This window comes from Lithobates pipiens, unplaced genomic scaffold, assembly GCF_037356315.1.
Source record: "Lithobates pipiens isolate NorthernLeopardFrog02 unplaced genomic scaffold, aLitPip1_a1.2 Scaffold_8, whole genome shotgun sequence".
NCBI classification, from domain to species: domain Eukaryota; kingdom Metazoa; phylum Chordata; class Amphibia; order Anura; family Ranidae; genus Lithobates; species Lithobates pipiens.
The window spans coordinates 451,324,266-451,344,411 of NW_027507903.1; the positions used below are offsets into that span (position 1 = coordinate 451,324,266).

The window sequence follows — 20,146 nt, forward strand, 5'->3', positions numbered from 1 at the left end:
AGTCCTGGAGTCCTTTGTTGCCAGGGTGGAAACGGCGCGTGGTGGCAAGGGGGGTAAAAATGCCCCCTTCCCCCACCTTCTTCTGCTTGCATGGCGCTGGCGGACCAGTTGGTGCAGGGCCTTAGGTATGTCTGTGATGCAGCCTTAGATATGGCCTCCTTGCTCTCTAGAGCCTTAGTATCAGCTGTGGTGCTACGGTCCCTGATTTGGCTAAAATGCTGGTCTGCAGACTAGGCATCTAAAAAAGCACTGGCGGATTTGCCCTTCCAGGGAGAGAGGCTGTTTGGAAATTTGCTGGATGACATTATTAAGAATGTTACTGGAGGTAAGAGTATGTTGCTTCCACAGTCCAGGAAAGTTAAGGAGCCACGCCATAGGCAAGGGCCCTCCTTTTCTGTTTAGAAGTGTATTTTTCGTCCGCCCGGGTCAGCAGGTAAGCGCTCCCAGTCCGGCAAGGTGCCCGCTGAGGGACAAAAGTCCATGGTTTCACAAGCCAAACAAACCTGTGAGCAAATCTGTGGCCACATGAAAGTTTGCCCCCGCCTGATTCTCGTGTGGGGGGTCGCCTTTGGGAGTTTGCAGCTCGGTGGACCTTCCTACTTTCCGACCAGTGGGTCTGTGAACTAGTTTCATCAGGATACAAGATAGTTTCTTTCTTGTCTGCCAAACAGATTTTTTCCCTCCAATCTTCTTCTGGCTCGTCGGGAATCCCTGTTCAGGACCTGCTGCAGCACGGGGTGATAGTGCCTGTACAGACGCCGGAAAGGTTTCAGGGATTCTACTCCAATCTTTTTGTAGTCCTAAAGAAGGATGGGGTCTGCCCGGTCCAGGATCTCAAGGCCCTCAACAGCTCTGTGAAAGTACAAAGGTTCAGGATGGAATCAGTTTGCTCAGTGGTTGCTGCACTCCATTGGAGAGATTTCCTGGCATCCCTGGATATCAAGGACGCATAGTTGCATGTCCCCATATGCATCAAGCATCAGAGGTTTCTGCGATTTGTGGTCGGGGATGAGCACTACCAATTTGTAGCTCTCCCCTTTGCCCTGGAGTCGGCACAGAGGGTCTTCACCAAGGTGCTAGCCCCAATTCTTGCTTTGCTAAGGCAGCGAGGGATCGCAATCGTGGGTTACCTGGACGACCTCCTTCTGAGAGCAGCTTCCGCCTCAGAATTATGAGAGGATGTGGCAATCACCATGCAATCTCTTCGGGAGTTTGGTTGGGTACTGAACCTCCAGAGGTCGGTGTTGGTGCTGACTCAGCACCTGGAATACCTGGGCTTGCTTCTGGACTCCTCAGAGGCGAGAGTCTTTCTCCCTTCGGACAAGCTGCAGACTCTTCAAGCTGCGGCAAAGTTGTTGGTGTCCCGCAGGTGGTCGGTGTTGATTTTTTTGCATGCGAGTCCTGGGTCTCATGGTAGCCACTTTTGAGGCAGTACCGTATGCTCAATTCCACACTCGAGTTTTGCAAAAGGAGATCCTGTCCAAATGGGACACATCTCCGTTGTCCCTGGATTGTCAAGTCAGGGATTCCCTGCTCTGGTGTCTCCGGCCCTTCAGTCCGGGAAGTCATTCCTTGCTCTTCATTTTCATGGTGATCCCAACGGACGCCAGCTTGACCAGCTGGGGGGGAGTTTGGGGCATCCAGTCGGCTCAGGGTCGCTGGACGCAGGAAGTATTCCGCCTGCCGATCAATGTGCTGGAGCTTCGGGGTGATCAGGCGGTACCTCTCCACATGGTCACAGAGGCTGCAGGGGCATCCGGTCAGGATCCAGTTGGACAACGCCACAGCTGTGGTGTATGTCAATCATCAAGGAGGAATAAGGAGCATGCCGGCTCTGTCGGGCGTGTATATTCCAGGCGTAAAAAACTGGCAAGCGAATTACCTAAGTTGTCAGATGCTGGATCAAGGAGAATGGTCGTTGCATCCAGATGTATTTCGGCTCCATTGTCTAAGGTGGGGCATTCCAGATGTGGATCTCCTGGCCTTTCGACTCAATCAGAAGGTACAGGGGTTTGTTGCCAGGTCAAAAGATCCCTGGGCGGACGTGGCAGAAGCGTTGGTGGTTCCATGGGGTCATTATTGGCTGATTTATCCCTTCCCCCCACTCAAACTTCTACCACATCTGCTTTGCAGGTCGAGGGGATTCCGGTGATTCTGATTGCCCCAGATTGACCTCAGCGTCCGTGGTATGCCAACATAGTACGAATGGTGATGGATGTTCCTTGGTTCCATCCCTGTCGATGCGAGAGGACCTTCTATCGCAAGGTCCAATACTTCATCCTGCTTTCCCGCCGCTGGCTTTAACGGCATGGCTGTTGAAAGCCAGGTGCTAAGGGACCGAGGTCTGTCGGATTCAGTAATCTCCACTATGCTGAGGGCACGGAAGTCGTCTTCTCTGAAGATTTATCATCGTACGTGGAAGGCTTACATCTCCATGTGTGAGGGGATGGGGTGGCATCCACGCACATACTCAGTTTCCAGGACCCTGCTGTTTTTGCATCAAGGAGTGGATCAGAAACTTGCCTTAAGCAGCATTAAGGGACAGATATCAGCTTTGGCTGTCTTTTTTCAGCGACCCTTGGCGACTCATTCATTGGTGAGTACATTTGTTCAGGGGGTTTGACTTGTGGCCCCTCTGGTTCGACCACCGCTGCCTCCGTGGGATTTGAATCTAGTGCTCTTGGTGCTTCAGAAACCGCCATTTGAAAACATTAGGGAGATCCCCTTATTGACATTCTCTCAGAAAGTAACCTTTCTAGTGGTTATTACATCTACCAGGAGGGTTTCTGAGTTGGCGGCCTTGTAATGCAAGTCTCCCTACTTGGTTCTCCACAAGGATAAAGAGGGTGCTTTGCATTCCTTGGACTTGGTCCGGGCTCTGCGGGTGTACCTGTCTGCTACGGCTCCTTTTTGGAGGTCAGACTCACTGTTTGTATCAGTGGCTGGTCCGAAGAAGGGCCTGGCGGTCTCGCCGGCCACCATTTCTCGTGGATCAGATAGATTGTGGTTCAGGCTTATGCCATAAGGGGGCAGGCGCCTCCCTTTCCTGTCACGGCACATTCTACCAGACACATCTTTGGATGCTTGCTTCGGCCACAAGATTTTGCAGACGGCTGTTTAAGGTTGCAACTCCTCAGTTGAAGTGCTCTGGCTGTTATGGGTGGAGTTATTTTCTTGCTGTTCCCACCCCTCGTTTTTTTTGACACTGCTTGTCCATCAATGAACGAAAAAGAAAATAGGATTTTTGTACTCACCGTAAAATCCTTTTCTCTGAAGTTCATTGACGGACACAGCACCCACCCCTCATATTTATGTTTGTACTACTTTTGAAAAACTGAGCTGCTGGATGCAGTGTGAGGGGTTATAGCCCTGGGCGGTACTGTGCAGTTTTGCTGTTTTAATATGTTCTGCCTAGTCCTCTCCTGAAGGGGCGATATAACCCCTGAGGTCAAGATGAAGATGCTGTGTCCGTCAATGAACTTCAGAGAAAAGGATTTTACGGGGAGTACAAAAATCCTATTTTTAAGGTTGGCCATAGATGGCTAAGATTCGATCTGTGTATGGGCAGGCTGTTTGACGATCGATCAATCAACTTGGGTACAACCAGCCTTCCAGATTCACTTGTGATTAGCCGCTAGCAATAATCACTGTCTTCACCTGGTGGGGACAGCTTCCCCTGCACTCCCCCATGGTTGCAGGAAATACATTTGCACCTTTGGCCTGGCTAACACATTTGTGAGAACAGTCAAACATGGATATTGTTCTGAAGATCTCTATTTATAAGCATGCCAGTAAGGTTAGCATTTAACATACTGTAGATAAATCCCTAGGTGTAATAATATTACGTAAAAGACTGTATAACTAATAAAATAAACATATTTCATTCAAACAGGAAAAGGTTCATTTCCAGAACTCTTAGCATAAATGAACACCCTTTTTCTCATACCTAATGTGCAAATACCCGAAGTCTAGTGGATAAAAACTGGAATCTGCAAAAATAAATAGGGAAAAATTACTGTGGTTATGTGCATTAAGGAAAGTACATGTCTTTCAAAAGTCAAGTACAAGTACAAGTCTCTCAAAAAATTAGGGCAGAGATTTTCAAGTCTAACAATTCAACACAAGTCGCTTTCAATTGTGTATAAGGTTTACAGTTTGATTATATAATCTTTATGCCATCTCCTTCAGATTTACCAAACCTAAGTAGATTGAGGGCCTACCCCAACAATCAATTTAGTCTGTGTACAGTCAGGTGCGTCCTTGCACTAGAGTTGTTGGTTGATGTCAAGTTAATTGTTAAATCAAATTTTAAGGAGAACAATCCACTTTACTAACAGATTTTCTCTTATACACACCATCATTGGCAGGCCATACATGATGTGAATCTTGGCCGGTTCTGCCAAGATTCAAACTGTGTATGGGCAGGGCTGAATGTACCAAGATGATTGATTGATCAACTTGGGTACAACCAGCCTGATGGGTTTTCTCTGCAATCATTGCTAGCGGCTGGTATCGCCACTGACAATAATTACTGTCTTCTCTTGGAGGGGATGTCTTCCCCCGCCACCCCACCAGGAGAAGACAGTGTTTCATCATGAGGGATTCCCACATCAATACTAACTGTGCTGATGAGGGAATCAAGTCTATTTCTGCAGGAAACATTAAATGTATCATTTTGTGTAGTCAAATGTAGTAAGCAATTTGCCCAAGAAATTCACTCTGTATATCTGGCTTAACCACTTCAGCCCTGGAAGAATTTACCTCCTTCCTGACCAGAGCACTTTTTGTGATTTGGCTCTGCATTGTTTTAACTGACAATTGCGCGGTCGTGCGACGTGTCTCCCAAAAAAAATTGACGTCCTTTTACTTTCTCACAAATAGAGCTTTCTTTTGGTGGTATTTGATCACCTCTGCGGTTTTTATTTTTTGCGATATAAAGAAAAAAAATCGTAAATTTTGAAAAAAAAAGCATTATTTTTTACTTTTGCTATAATGAATATCCCCAAAAATTTAAAAATATATATTTTTTTCCTCAGTTTAGGCCGATACGTATTATTCTACATATTTTTGGTAAAAACAATCGCATGTCCACCAAATAGGGGATAGTTTTATGGCATTTTTATTGATAATTTTTTTTCTCTAGTAATGTCAGCGAACATCGATTTTTATCATGACTGCGACATTATGGGGGACACATCGGACAATTTTGACACATTTTTGGGACCATTGGCATTAATACAGCGATCAATGCTAAAAAATTGCATTGATTACTGTAAAAATTGCACTGGCAGTGAAGGGGTTAACCACTAGGTGGCGGAGTAGGGGTTAAGTTTGTCCCAGGGAATGATTCTAACTGTGTGGGGGGGGGGGCTGTGTGTGACACATCACTGATTAGCGCTCCCGATTACAAGGAGTGTGATCAGTGGCAGTGTCACTAGGCAGAATGGGGAGATGCTTGTTTACATTATCATCTCCCCGTTCTTCCTCACTGTGAGATGATAGCGGGTATACCCTCTTAAAGGGCAACGTACAGGTACGTTAAGCTACCTGTACGTGCCCTTCTGCCGCAGTATATCTGCGTGAGGCGGTCAGGAAATGGTTAAATGTACAATTTTGTGTACTCAAATGTAGTAAGCAATGTGCCTATTAAAATTGATATCTTGTGGGTGGCCACATGCAAGGGAACTTGTGAGTGCTTCGACTGAATCTGGCCCTCCTGGCGGAGTCATACCTCTAGACAGGCCCCAGTCTCCTCTAGTCTAGATATTGCTTTGTTAACTTTGGCGGATCCTGCATTTGGGCAACTTGTAGAGGTGAACCGGACCCTGAATCAGGTTCAGAACCAGATACAGAATTAGCATTGGTGTTCCTAGTATTGATGTATCCCATCAACCAAGGAACCAGGTGTGCTTGCCGATTTATAGAGGCCTTAGTGGTACTTGAGTATATTTTTCTTTTGTATATTTTTTTCATGTCTTACATGTTCCTACTTTACTTTATGTGAGCCTGAGATGCTGTAAGGTTTCAGCTTTGATTTACTGTGCGAGCCTTCTCTACTTTCCCCAAAATGTGAGGAGAACGTCCACTTAGATCGAAAATCTAGGACAGGGATGGGCTCATACTGCTAGTAATAGTTGTAGCCATGGTGTAATGACTTATGGCACTACCGATATCAGTATTTGCCCTTAAGGTGCATTTTGCCTTCTCTTTCCCCTTACTCCTTTGTCCGTCCACTGTTTTTGTATGGCATAAAATGTAAAATAAAATAAAGATTTTATATATATATATATATATAAAACAATTATATCTTGTATAGGTATTTTTGCCATTTTGTGAATTAATTCAACAAGACTAGCAAACCACTGCAGGTTTCTGTTTAGTTAAAGTCCATTTAATGGAAATTCATTGGTACCTGATTTTTCAAGGTATACCAAGGGTTACCAAAAGGCCAAATCTCCTTTACTTGGAGCTAATGAGACATTAAATAACATGTTAATTTAATGGAAACTAATTGATGGGAATATGCAGGGTCATAGATGAATGGATTACTCTTTGTCATCCAATATGCTTCCATGTTTCATTTAAATTTTTTATCACTTGTCTTCTTCAAGCCACCTTTTAAGCCCCCTTTACACACTGTATTAAGTGAAATGTGCAGAGAAAGCCAATGGCCCCACATCTAACAGACAGAAATAACAGGATGCATTTATCAAACATGTCACCCTGTCAGGGCCTTGCGGCTCCGTCGAAGGACTATATTATCGGGACCTGAGCAGGGAAAAAGCAGGGAAATGGGAAAGAGCCTATTACGATGTTGATTATTACTATATTTTTAAAAACTGCTGACCTTGCAGCCACAGCTTGATGGTATTAGTAGGTAAGCAATGTCACATGCTGAGAATTGGTTACAGAAGGGAGCAAAGCATTCTGGGACTACTTGCCTCCTCCAAGAAGCTGATACCAGGAAAGCAGCTTTATCACAAATGGAGTGCTTTCATTTAATTTTATATTCGTGGAGCAAAAGTAAATTTAAGCCGAACTCTGAGCAAGAAGCTAAATATGCAATAGCTTTACAGTTTGAAATACCATCTCTTTGCCTCCAGTCTGCTCATTGGACAGTAATTAGTATCATCAAACTGATAATCCATTATCTAATGAGGAGCTAATTTAAGAGCTGAAAAGTTTAAAACAATATAGTTGAGTCCTCCTCCTGTGTAGTTATGTTTTTTTTTTATTTTTTGTTGCTTGTTTACAAGGGATGCAAATGCATTTTTAAATGCAGTACAAACACACATGCAAAGAAAATGAATGTATTTCAAATAGCCTAGTTTACCCCATTCCAGTGCGTTCATGTGTGTTTAACCACTTGCCTACTGGCCACTTTCATCCCCTTCTTGCCCAGGCCAATTTTCAGCTTTCAGTGCTGTCGTACTTTGAATGACAATTACCCAGTCATGCAACGCTGTACCCAAATAAAACTTTTATCATTTTGAGACAGATAGAGCCACTAGATAGAAAAAAGACTGAAAATATTGAAGAAAAAAAAAGTTTTGGTTTCTGTTATAAAATTTTGTAAATAAGTAATTTTTCTCCTTCACTGATGTGTGCTGATGAGGCTGCACTGACGGCACTGATAGGCTGCACCCATGAGGCGGCATGGATGGACACTGATGAGGAGACACTAATATGCAGCACTGATTGGCACTGATAGGCAGCACATATGGACACTGATAGGCGTGCACGGATAGGTGGCAATGATAGGCACTAATAGGCAGCACTGATGGCCGCACTGATGAGGAGGCACTGATGGGCAATGCCAGGCATCACGGATGGGCAGTGACTGGCAGCACTGGTGGGCAATGATTGGCAGCACTGGTGGGGATGCTTTGATCATCCGGACACTAATGATCAGAGCAGCAGTTCAGAACCTTAGGACTAATGTGTTTCTGTTCATCTTCACTACTTGTTGGGTTCTTTATTTAATTTCATCTGTTTCAACAGTCCGTGCTAACCCCGCCAGCAAGTAGAGCATATTAGATTAGGCAGCACATATGGACACTGATAGGCACCACGGATAGACGGTTCTGATGGGCGGCGTTGATGAGCAGACACTGATGAGCACTGAGAGGCATCACTGATGGGCACTGACTGGCAGCACTGGTGGGCACTGATTGGTAGCACTGATGGGCACTATTGAGGCTGCTCTGCTCTGATAATCAGGACACTGGTGATCAGTGCCATTTGCCAGTGCAGATAACCCCACTGAGATATGCTGCTTACCGTCCACTCGTAAGGAGAAGAATGCCAATAACTGGCATTGCAGGTTTACACTGTGATCAGCTGTGATTGGACACAGCTGATCACATGGTATAGAGCCTACGTCATAGGCTCTTTGACCATGATCTGTGATGCGGTGCATCCGAGAAGACGCACATCTATCACCGTGTTGTGCCCCCCTCTTGTATGCGGCAGGATTAGAAGGACGTCATATAACGTCCTCCCAGAATGAGAGTTAAAAAAAACAACAGCACTTCCGAACCTTAGGACTAATGTGTTTCTGTTCATTTTGACTACCTGATGGGTTCTTTATTTAATGTCATCTGTTTCAACAGTCCTTGCTGACTCCACCAGCGATTAGAGCATATTAGATTTTAGCACTTATGTTACTTTGTACAATGCTCATCTACATTTGTATTTATATTTTGTATAAACATTCAACGTGTACTGGCTGTATCTTTATTTTACTTTTTCAATAAAAACTAAGTGAAAGGGAAAAAAAGGACAGCATGTTATATTTTTTCACACTGAATGTGCTGAAACACATGTACATAGTTACATAGTAGGTGACCACACATGAACGCACTGCAAACACATGTAAATGCAAGACAGTCAAAATAAATCTTAATGCTTTTAAAAAAATGCACCACAAATGCACTGCAAACGTGACAAAAATACGTGACAAAAACACACTGTAAATACACTGTAAATGCATTAACCTTTGGGAGCTCCTGAGTGCAGCAGAGATGGGAAGATATTGTGGAGTGTCGGCCACCAGAGCTATTTAGATCTAATAAAAGGGCTGGAGAAGTTCAAAGAAATAGGTAGTCAATGCTAGTCAAGAAAATTCAATTTGGCATGTTACTTAAACTTTTGCTATGATTGTTAACAGAAGCGCTTGACTTCCAGTACCTTACAAAATCTCATTGGCTCCAATATCGCCCCCCCCCCCCCCCCCCCCACACTCTTTAATTCCACATTTTTTTGGTCAACCAATATTATAAGAAGCCAGTGAGTAATTCAACCTGCCATTATCTGCCATTAACTACCTGAAATTTTGCATTACAGATTTTTTATAAAACCAACTTCCAGAACCACTAATGCTCACTTTCCTCATTGCTCATCTGAACCTTCAGAAAATATCTAGTACTTTCAGGTATGGAAGAGCAATTGACCTCCCAGAATGCAGTGCTTGAGCCCAAGTAACTGATTGCCAAACCCAAACACTGTGCAGAGATGGATGATTTCATATATGTGTGACAGTATTCCTAGGGGTCCCCAAGCGATTTCCTTAATTAGCAAGAATTTCTTCTCACTTCCTGTTTGGCTATGGGACAGGAAGGTAGGGTAAAACTGCTCAGTGAGACAAAGATGGCAAAAATAAATCTTACACATTTCTGCACATTTTCCCTGGAAAGTTGTACACTTGCAGAGCACTTGAAGCACAGTTCTAGTTGACAATTTTCCAATTTGTAGCAAATTTGAGGGGCAAGTCTCTAGCAAGAGCAATGTTGCAGTCATGAGTCTACAGAAAGAGCTCTGCAAGTCACAGTGACCCCTGTGGTGGGATGACTATTACACAACATAACTGAACCAGAACTTGCAGGAGACATGCAAAATGTTTGCAAAGAAAGTTGATCTGGAGTCATGCAATGTGGACTTGCTGCAATTGTGCAACAAACTTATGAAGCCTGGCAAGTCTAGCAATAGCTTAGCAAGGAATTTTCAAACTTGCGGCACAATTGCTTGCTATCTGGGCTCCCTTGGGGCCCTTTCACACGGACTGTCCGATCAGGTTCGCCTGTCAGTTTTATAGGGGGACCTGATCAGACTTTGCAGTCTCCTCTATGAAGAGGCAGATGTCAGTGGACACATGTCCGCTGACATCCGCCACAATCAGATTTCATTTTACATGCAAAATCCAGATGGATTGGCAGATTGGATCGCATAGGATTGGATGAAAATGTGCAGGCAGTACGATTTTCCCATAGAGGAGAGCAGGACTGTGTCTGTGTTTCTGCGGACGGTACCTGTCATCCACCTGTTCAGCGGAGGGGGGGGGATCAGTGGAGTGATCCTGTGTGAAAAGGGCCTTACTCTATGCAAAATGAAAAAAATAAATGCCTATAGTTCTACTTTAAAATGACAATGTTATTATTCATTATTGCAGTTATGGGATCAAGTACAGTATATTGTCAGAAATCTAAACTTTAAAATGTATTTTTATATATTCAGCCAAGACCTGCATGGTAAAAGTTGAGGCAGATAGACAGCTGGAATAGAAGAGTTTAAGGCCTGGTTCACACCTATGCATTTTTTAGTCTGTTTTCAGTTTTGCAGAAACACACTACGGTCCATTTAACATGGTTTCCTATGGATGTAGTTCACATCTGTGCATTGTATGGAAAGGGCCAGGGACTTTTTTTCTGGTTTTTGGTTTCATAGACTTCAATGGATCAAAAGTGTGTATTGAAAAATGCAAAAGGCACCTGAAATATGCAAACTGCAACCTGCATAGGTGTGAATCAGTCCTTAAGAAGTAAATTAATAAATTAAAAATACAAACAATTGTACATGAGCATCCAACAACAGCACTGTATATAAGGAGCTGTATATATGTAAACAATCTTAGTAATGTGTGTTTATACCTTAAAAACCTCTTACTCTGCATAATTTGTATATGTATGTGTAGGTGGGAGCTACCATTTTTGCACATTACCTATACAAGTTCTGCTTTCCTGTTGTTCCATGCAAATTGAATTTGGCTGATTGATAAAAAGGTGTTCCGCACGTCTTTTAACTGGAACCCCCACAATGTGATCTTCACTTAGGCTGGATTCACACCTATGCATTTTTAGTGCTTTTTGCATTTTGCAGATTTGCACTACAGAACGTGTTCCATAGGAAAACCATGTTAAATGGACTGTAGTGCAAATCTGCAAAATGCAAAAAGCACCAAAAATGCATAGGTGTGAATCCAGCCTTAGTGATCTCAGTCTAGGACTTAAGCTGGAGTCACACCTATGCATTTTTAGTGCCTTTTGCATTTTGCAGATTTGCACTACAGTCCATTTACCATGGTTTCCTATGGAACATGTTCTGTAGTGCAAATCTGCAAAATGCAAAAAGCACTAAAAATGCATAGGTGTGAATCCAGCCTTTTTAGTGCTTTTTGCATTTTGCAGATTTGCACTACAGAATGTGTCCCATAGGAGACCATGGTAAATGGACTGTAGTGCAAATCTGTCAAATGCAAAAAGCTCTAAAATTGAATAGGTGTGAATCCAGTCAAAGATTGTCAGTCAATTACTGCTGATTTCACTAGCAAATGAACAAGTTAAAAACCTGCTGCAAACACTATTGTGGCGTTGAAAAGCTAACACCAAACATCTACCCCCTACCCTTCATCCCTGTTTGCCCCCATCCCTTTCCATTGAAGCTAATTCATGAAGCAATTTTTTCCCTTTCCGTTGAAGCTAATTGTAAGATCAGCCAAGCGAAGCCTAAAAGATCATAGGATGCCCTGAAGCTCCCTACTAAGGGCTTGTCCCCAGACCTGACAGATCAAGGCTGACCTCTCTCCCTGAAGTCTGCAGGCAGTTTAGGGTCGCACAAGGCAGCTCAGCAGTATCAGTTTTTCAGAGTTTACTTATTAACAACATGATTTGACAATACCTACATGTATCCTACTGATTTGTGAGAAGTATTATTTTATTTGGAAGGTACACTTTAAATTATTATTAACATTATGGTAAATTTCATCTGGTTCAAAACAGGTTCAAATGCAAATCCTTGATGTTTAAGTTAGCAGCCAATTATATCCTGGTGGTTCCAGACAGATCAGTGACATCCAACGTCTAATTGGATGATGTGGGTTACAGGGCAGTGAGCTTCTGTATACACTTTGCTTTTTTCCTGTCCTTTAAAGTGTGCACACAAGTTATTACAACAATTTTTGTGAGACTATTTTTGAGTGAAAAATGTGATCTATTTATTTCAGGTGACGGCCATAGGAAATTTCTTGTACTGTGACAGTTTTGCAGCTGTGCGACGTTCTGAGACATTTCGTACACAAGTCCCCTGCGTGAGTGAGGAAGAAAATTGCAGACGCTGGTATGGGAAGAAAAGCTTTTCTCTTTTCTGTACTGTGAGAGGTCTGATAATGATAAGCAATTAATGAAATTTGATTTGCCAACTACATTGAACCCTGTGAAACCTTGAATGCAAACTGAAGGCAACAACTGTTAATTCAAATTTGTGCAAACAGCAAACGTGTCTGATATAAAAGAATTACTGACCTCAATTAAATGGCAGCTCCATCATTGAAAGTGGGAACCAGCAGAGTGGATTCTTATTGGGAATATGGGTAGGGGTTGAGTGTGGTGTGCAAATTAGTATTATCTATATGTTCTAATTTATGGGTGCTCAACCCATGGGCATCCAGCTGCTGCAGAATTACAAGTCCCATCATGCCTCTGCCTTGGGGAGTCATGGTTGTAACTGTCAGTGGCTTGCAGTGCCTCATTGGACTTGTAGTTCCGAAACAGCTGGAGGGCCACAGGTTGAGCACCCATGGTTTTAAATAACACTTTGAAAGCACTCAGAATGAATTCCAAGGCCTGTGACTCCAAGGCCTGTGTCTTAAAGAGAGTTTGATAACAGCTTAAAAAATTGTAGGCAAAAGAACAGATCATTTTTAATTCAACTGAAATGTATCTTTAATATTGTTAAAAAATTAGACTACTCTAGGAAGAGTCAATTCCTTAGCACAGCCCCCTCTCTCTTTTCACTCTACTCTTCTGGTAGTATCTAATTACTGTCTGTACTGGCCCATCTTCTCCATCCCTCCCTTCACTTTTCTGCATGAGCTTTTATGTAGCTTCCTGGGGAGGAGCAAAGGACAATAGTGTAGACCAGAGGTGCCCAACCACCGGCCTGTGGATGACTGGGCCACACAGCAGGAAGTGAGTAGCGACCACGGTCAGCACACGGCTATCACAGACTGTGGCTGCCGCTCACCTCCTGCTGTACGGCCATGCCTGTGTGTCCTCTCCCAGTTCCTCCTCCCTCCGGGCGATGTCATCCAGTTAGCAGGGCAGGGGGCGCTGCAGATAGGAATAGAGAGCTCCCGCCACCCCATGCCCTGCTGATAGGATGACATCCTCAGCTGGGTGGGAGGGATCGCGGAGGAGTCGGGAGAGGACACACTGACTGATAATAGGTGGGAGTCCTGTGCAGGAGATGCAGAGCCTGGAATGGAGAAATGTGATGTGTGATGTTAGAGAAGAAAGGGGCAGGCAGACTGCAGGGGCACTATGATGGAGGAGGCTACAAATGTAATATAAAGGGGACTGCATTGTAATCGTTACACTGCCTTTTTACTGTGCAGTCCTCTTTATATCACAGTGCCCCTTTACGGTGCAGTCCCCTTTACATCACAGCCCCCCTTTACAGTGCAGTCCACTTAATATCACAGTGTCCCCTTTACAGAGCAGCCCCCTTTACATTACAGTGCCCCTTAACAGAGCAGTCCCTTTTACTGTACATTAATGTAAAGGGGACTGTACTTTAATGGAGCCGTGTATTGTAAAGGGGGGCTTTGATGTGAAGGGGAACTGAGGACCCTGTGGGACTGCTTTAAAGGGGGAACTGTGATGTAAAGGGGGATTGATATAAAGGGGGCACTGTGCTGTAAAGGGAGGGTTGTGGTGTGAAGGGGGCTGAGGACAAACTCTATAAATATCCCATGCCCCACACCATCCACCACAACCCTGCCTACAGGTCCCTCTGAAAATTGGCTGCCATGGAACCGGTCTCTGGTGCCAAAAGTTGGGGACCTCTGGTGTAGACGATCACTTGAGTGAGTCTGGGGCCACAGAAATCACATCCAAATGGCAGCTCCCAGCAGCAGTCTCAGGGCTTTTGGATGTATACACAAGGGATGCTTTTATTGATAAATAGCATGCCTAAATATTTTAAATCTACAATTCATCTTATGGTAAGATTTTTGTTGAAATGAAGGGCTTGGAATTAGGGTCTTTGTAATGCAAAGCTTTGTGTTTTTTGGGAAAGCAAAAAACATCACCTGCAAATGAAGACAGTTTATAGTTACCTGACCCACCAACCATTCCTCCAATCTTCACTTTATTGGATAACTATGGCCTCCTGCAGAAACATCAGAGCTGCACACTGTGGTTCCAGCTGCCTGTCCTAACATCACTACTGTGTCCTGAACTGATGTAGGCAAGTTTATCTGTCCCTTTCCCAAGTCCAATCCTGAACTAAAAGTAATTCATTTTTGAGTTCTTAATGTTTCCATTTTTATGTATTTTGAATATGTTTCAAGACTTTGTTCTCTATCCTCTGCAATACTTTGGTGAATGTTTGTTAACCACTCAAAAAAGAAAAGGATATATAGTTCTCTCTGTATAATATGTATTTTTTTTGTTTAAAACCAATATACTCAATTTAAATTATACACTTTTTCCTGGTGCACAGCAGTATACAGGCATATAGATATGTAAAACCTCCAACAAAATGGCTGATCGTGCACTTATGGTTTGCAGTGTGACATCACTGGCTTCTCCCAACACGTTGCATCATCAGATTTCATGACTTTATCAGGGGAAGTAAGGGCAAATTTTTCCAACTGAGACACAGATTGTAATAAAAACCTGCCAAAGGTTCTAACCTTTCCCCAGCTTAATCCTGAACTAAAAGTAATCATTTTTGAGTTCTCAATGTGTACATTTTTATGTACCTATTTGGAATATGTTTTAAGACTTTGTTCTTCATTTAAGTATGTGGAATATGTGTGTCATTATCCTAATAGTGTTAGAATGTTGATATTTATTAAAATAAGGTTTACTTGCTGTAAATGGTACTGTTGTGCTACAGTGTGCTTTCTCAGTTGATTATAGCTAAATGAGAGTATAAACCATGGTTCCTAAAGTGGACCTATACTAAAAGATTGACTATTCACAATAGCAGGATAGATAAATAATGAATAAAGAGAAATGTCGAAGTACTTAACACTCCTGGAGAAAAGACTGCTCCAAGTTACGTCCAGAACTGATCACATTACCAAAAACCTAGGCCTTGGGCCTTGTCTGTTGTTCATATTTGTTGATGCTCCTTTTCAGCAAGGATCATGTGATTGAAGCTCCTGGTTGTTACCAACACTGAAAGGAGCTTTCAGCAGCATTATCACCAGGAACCATAAGTATTTTGGCCTTTCTGTTACTCTTTATTTATCCATCCGGCCATTACCAAATCATTAAGTACAACTTATTCTGTTTTCTGCATGGTCACTTTACATAGTGCTGAATAGGGGAAAAAATGGTGACAAAACTGCAGTTTTTATTCCATCCATTGATCATTTTGATTTTATCTCCCAATGGCCCTGACACTTAGACTTTCTAAACCCAAAGGACTGTGGATATATGTCATCCGCTATTAATTGACTGTTGCCAGCACTTTGTACCCGCACCGCCTGGAGAGCTTGACATATAGAGAAAAGGGAGGCAGGCAGATGAAAATCTTGAAGTTTTGTGCGGTTGGGAGGATTAGAATTTTCAGATCTCTCCATTGAAGTGGAAGCTCAGTCTTATGGCTGGGAAATCACTTGTCACCTGCCTGCCACACTTCCTGGAATAAAGCAAATCAATCAGGAGATTATAGCGTCAAACAGAGTTAAGAGTGCACGTGTTTTACATTTATCATGTAGGTGAGACGCATAGACGGCTCATTTCCACACCACGTTCATTAAATTTAGCAGTCTCAGATTATGCACGTCTATCTCACTAGTCACGCCAAGCTTCCAGAAGGCCATGCGGTACAGAAGCGATTTATGTTAATAACTCTTGTAATTCTTTTCATGTATTTGAAGCTGAACTGCAGGAATATATATATATATATATATATATATATATATATATATAACTTTAATTGCGTCAAAACACCGATCTGTAAATTAATGTTCCTAAGCTTGATTCTCTATGATGAGAGAATGTTAATCTACCTTTTCTTTCACAGTAAAGAATGTGCAGATGTGATAACACACTGTTTCTGACCTGTCCCGGTCTCTACTGATGAACCAATCAGCATGTTTACCCACCACATGATCACCTTTTCTGCTACAGCATATGAGGTTTGTTTGTAAATAGACCTTACAGGCTGCAGCTGTCAATGTATTTCTAAGGCCCCTTTCTAACCAGCAAACCAATCGGACCCCCCATTGTTTTCTATGGGGCAGCGGATGTCATTGGACATGTGTCTGTTTTCATTTGATTGTCATCCGATCCGATCTGGTCTGCTAAAAATAGATTGAAGAATAGATGACAATCAGCTGAAAATAGACAGGCAGTCCATTTCCATGCGACCGTCCCATCGAGAATAGCGGGCTGTGTTCATTTCTGCTCTGCATAGCAGAGTAGATACAGACCTGTCATCCGCCTGCTCAGTGGGGATCACTGAAGAGATTCCCCACTGAGCAGGTAGATCCGCTGGACGGAGTCAGCCCTGTGTTAAAGGGGCCTTAACCACTTGGCCCCCAGGCCAATTTCTCACATACATGTAAAAATCTGCATTTTTTGCTAGAAAATTAATTAGAACACCAAAATATTATGTTTTTTTTTTTTTGAAGCAGAGGCCCTGGAGAATAAAATGTTGGTTGTTGCAACTTTTTTATGTTGAATTTGATCATTTGGATCAAATGCTTTGCAAACAAACAAACTGGAAGTGACAAAATCCTTGTCGCTTCTGCTTTCTGATCTAATAAAGGGGAGGAATGATGTCAGTTCCTCTCACTCTGTGTACAGAAGCCAATGCCACCGGTCCTTCCGCCACCGACGTCTGTAAAAGTGATCAAGCTTCTGTATAGCCACTAGGATCACTTTTACTTTTTTAGGAAAACGGCTTTTGAAAAAAATAAAACGTAATGTTAACTGTAAAAATGACAATACAGCAAATAAAGTACAAATTAAGTAAATTAATACGGGCTTATTGACACCATAAGGGTTATTTACTAAAGGCAAATCCACCTTTACTGCAAGTGCACTTGAAAGTCTACTGAAAGTGCGTTTGGAAGTAAAGTCACTGTAGATCCGAGGGGGACATGCAAAGAAAATAAAAAACAGTATTTTAGCTTGCACATGATTGGATGATGAAATCAGCAGAGCTTCCACTCATTTCAGATCTACCCCTTCGATTTAAAGCGTCTGCACTTTCAAGTGCACTTGCAGTGCAAAGTTTGAGTTTTGCCTTTCGTAAATAACCCCCCATGTCTGCTGAGCTGTATTGTTTTACATAGATGAATGCAGGCTCAACGAAAGGGCACATATTAAACAACTGTTGATAAAGAAACAGAGAAAAGTAAACAGTGTAATGTGTTTTAACAACGTATCGCACCACTCCTCACTTACACACCAGTATTTACATGTTATATAGTACATAACACATGTGGCCTGGTGTGAACAAGCCTTAAATACCAAATATTTTACAAAAAATTGTAAAAAGTTATAATTTTTTCTCCAACTTTTTTGTAAATTTTTCAGCAATTGGCCAAGGGTGTATATTAAAAATTAAACCAAATTTAAGCCTTTAGCTGGCCATACCCTATTAAAATTGTGTTTTTAGAAGGTTGTTTGATTTCTAATGGTCAGTGGGGTCACATCAGCATTTGTTTTTTAACCAAACTTCGAAGAAACAAGATGTCAAATTTTTCTCATATAAACTAATTCTAACTGTATATAACAAAAATACTTTGCGCTTACCCTACAAAAAAATTATAAATAGTTAAAGGTGCTGTCACTTATAAAGCCCAAATAATCAGCTTATATATAAACATTTAATAAGTGCGCAACCTAAGAAACGTATATGACACAAAATATATCACTCTCAAAACATATTCTATTCTTCCATAAGTCCAGATGGTTCTATATAAAATGAGAAAAAATAAGCCGCGCTAAATCCCACAAACATCAAATTGTGCAAAAATAAGAAATTAATCATGGACTGTTAGTAGCCTCTACACATAAATTGATATACACTTATGTCATAAATAGTGAGATACATATATGTGTTATAAACTCAGGCCATGCAAATCACTCATTCCTTGCAGCATAAGATCAAATTGCATGTACCTATAATAATACAAACTCTAAAAAACACCCAGTGTGTGAATTGCAAGTCCGTATATATAGATCACAAAAAACTCCTTTCAAAAACTGTGAATAGAGTCCTCCACAAATGAACCATAAAAAATCCACTGCTGAGTCCAATTAAATAGTGCTTGATCCACCACCAAAAAGCGATTAAATTTGCCGCTTATCAGAAAGACATTACCCCCCCCCCCCCCTGCTACAGAGGGTCACCAAAGACCTATGGATATAGCCTCGTCTTCCAGCCAAGAGGGGTCCTCAGTGTTCTCCTTGCGTCACCACTCCAATAAGGGTTATGGAGAAAACACTCCCAGAAGTCTTTCTCATAGATCCAAAGGGACTCAGGATAGGAACATCTTTTACTCTGCTAGACAGAATGTGTCTGAAGCTCATGGCCTGGGAACTTCAGACACATTCTGTCTAGCAGAGTAAAAGATGTTCCTATCCTGAGTCCCTTTGGATCTATGAGAAAGACTTCTGGGAGTGTTTTCTCCATAACCCTTATTGGAGTGGTGACGCAAGGAGAACACTGAGGACCCCTCTTGGCTGGAAGACGAGGCTATATCCATAGGTCTTTGGTGACCCTCTGTAGCAGGGGGGGGGGGGTAATGTCTTTCTGATAAGCGGCAAATTTAATCGCTTTTTGGTGGTGGATCAAGCACTATTTAATTGGACTCAGCAGTGGATTTTTTATGGTTCATTTGTGGAGGACTCTATTCACAGTTTTTGAAAGGAGTTTTTTGTGATCTATATATACGGACTTGCAATTCACACACTGGGTGTTTTTTAGAGTTTGTATTATTATAGGTACATGCAATTTGTTCTTATGCTGCAAGGAATGAGTGATTTGCATGGCCTGAGCTTATAACACATATATGTATCTCACTATTTATGACATAAGTGTATATCAATTTATGTGTAGAGGCTACTAACAGTCCACGATTAATTTCTTATTTTTGCACAATTTGATGTTTGTGGGATTTAGCGCGGCTTATTTTTTCTCGTTTTATTTTTCTGTATTTATGTGACACAGTCAAGCTGCAGCCAAATCTGTCGTGTTTAAGAGTATCACATATGACTAATTTTTATGTTTCACCTTAGCGCAGTTTTTCTCCCCTTTTTTCTGTCTATATAAAAAAAGAACCTCAAATGTGTGAAAAAAAAATCTAAAATGAAAAAAGTTCATAAAAAGATCCAAGTGCTCTTGAAAGTGAAAAGTGACACTGTGCTTCACAAGGTGCTCTTTTCCACATACAATATATGCCTCTTACCAGAAAGGCTGGATCTCAAATTATAGAGATCTTAATCGCTCACACAATTATCAGCCAGCAGGGATATTCCACTCCTCAGGCTCTGGTGAGGGTGCTCCTTTCCTGTAAGCAGACTGCTCCATTTAGTGAATATTTCAAATATCCTTGATGTTTATAGAGACCATGCCTCTATGCTCTCCGATCTGGATGAACATTTAAGGGGTTTTGTAACAAAATTAGTTGACGTAATGATGGCAAGAAAGAAAAAATGTTTTCACAAAAAACTTTCATAAGAAATTCTACTGTGTAGTGAGCTTTATATGTCTTAAAAAAAAAGTAGTATTGAAAATGTCAAGTTAACTGATGCATAGTGACGTTGCTAAATCTGATCCAGGCATAAAAAGGTTAATTCAGTTGCTTTTAAAAAAAAATCACAACTTTTTTTGAACACTGCTAATA

General features: G+C 42.0%; 1 protein-coding gene across 2 annotated transcripts in view; it reads left to right on the top strand.

Moving 5' to 3' along the window:
• The window catches only part of SGCD (sarcoglycan delta), a 1,108,439-nt gene that overhangs the window by 208,779 nt on the left and 879,514 nt on the right, over positions 1 to 20,146 (top strand). For both annotated transcript variants that reach the window (XM_077468394.1, XM_077468393.1), the window contains exon 2: positions 12,278 to 12,390. The gene's annotated coding sequence lies outside the window, so the exon portion shown is untranslated. The remainder of the gene's footprint in view (positions 1 to 12,277; positions 12,391 to 20,146) is intronic.